The sequence below is a fragment of the Myotis davidii genome, unplaced genomic scaffold, assembly GCF_000327345.1.
Source record: "Myotis davidii unplaced genomic scaffold, ASM32734v1 scaffold674, whole genome shotgun sequence".
NCBI lineage: Eukaryota > Metazoa > Chordata > Mammalia > Chiroptera > Vespertilionidae > Myotis > Myotis davidii.
The window spans coordinates 3,102,290-3,103,736 of record NW_006286674.1 but is presented as its reverse complement, the minus strand read 5'-3'; positions in this window follow the sequence as shown (position 1 = coordinate 3,103,736).

Genomic DNA, 1,447 nt, shown 5'->3' with positions numbered 1-1,447 from the left:
TAAGTTCCAGAGATTCTCAGAACGTGTAGACTCACTCTGTATTAAACTGTATAAAATCTGCATCCTGTTACAACTTTGAGGTATCCATCTATTGTAGGTAATCTTGTTTCTTTTCTTATTCCTCTCTGGACTGGGTTTTTTCGGTGGGTTTTTTTTTTTCCAGTTAGTTGGTTCTTATATCAGCATGGTGTTTTTAACTTGGGAATCATGTTTTTATACTAATATTACCTTCTGTGTTCTCCCCAACCCTCCACCCCCACATAGGGACCTTGCTCTGGTTTTATAAGTGATTTCCTCTCAGGTCACCCTGAGATTGTCATGAAACCAAAGTAAACTTGCGGCCACTTCGACCCCATGTCCACCTGCTGTCACACTCAGAGAACCACAGTGGATGACCAAAAGCAGTGGACAGCAGCCAAAATGTGCTCTGGGGAAAATTCCCAAGGGAATTCATAAGTAATAAGAAAAATGCTGAGACTATTTCTTAATATCAAGTATATATTCTATACGTATTATTCAGAACAGACAATGACGTCTGCACAGGGCATATTGTGGCAGAGTTTTCTGAAAGTCCACTTGTAGCAGCTGTGAAATACCACACTCACCTCCGCCCCACATCTCAAATGCTCCACGGTCCCTCTGACTCCCAGTCCTTTCCTTTCCCAGGGCTCCTGCCCCCCTGACTGGGCAGAAGGGCCCATGGTTCTCTCCGCCCCCTCTACCTGGGTGATACTGGATGCCCAGAGGTCACAGGCCTTCCCTGTCCCTGCACAAGAAATAACACAGAACTCTCTGCAACACCGGTGTCTGGTTCTCTTTTAGAGGGGAACTTGCAGGAAGAATTCTGAGAGAGGATTTCTATAGAATAAAAGATCACCTCATCACACCAGCAGTTATCTATTCCCGCAGTGCCTCATTGTCCCCGGGGTTGAGGGCCTGGTGTGGACACAGGTTTTCATCTCACACTGAAGGGTCTCCTGATGAGTCCAGGCACCTCTATGAACAAGACCCAGAAGTGTTTATAAAGCCACTCCTATATGATGGCCTGGGCCATGCTCCTGACCCTGACCCAAGCTATCTGCATCACTGTAGGCTGTTCCCTGGCCATGAAAGCCTGGTAGGGCCCACATCGGGGTGCCGGTGGGAGGGTGCCCCTTCGTTTGCTGAGCCCGTGGGTCACATTCCCTCTAAGAGCTGTTGGCCACAGCTGCGTCATGGCTGCCTTGGATTCCCCTGTCCAGGGTCCTCTGCCGGCTCCAGCCCAGCTCCAGCCCTGCCCCCTCTGCTACCATCAGTGGTCCCAGGAGAGGCAGGGAGGGGGGTTCCCGCCCCTGGGGTGTGCCTGGCCACGCCTGGTTGTGGGAAGGAGGCCCGTGGCCTGCCAGACTCCCCTTTTTCCTCTTGCAGATGGACAGCTGTGGCAGGAGCCAGAGAAGGATCCTCCCCT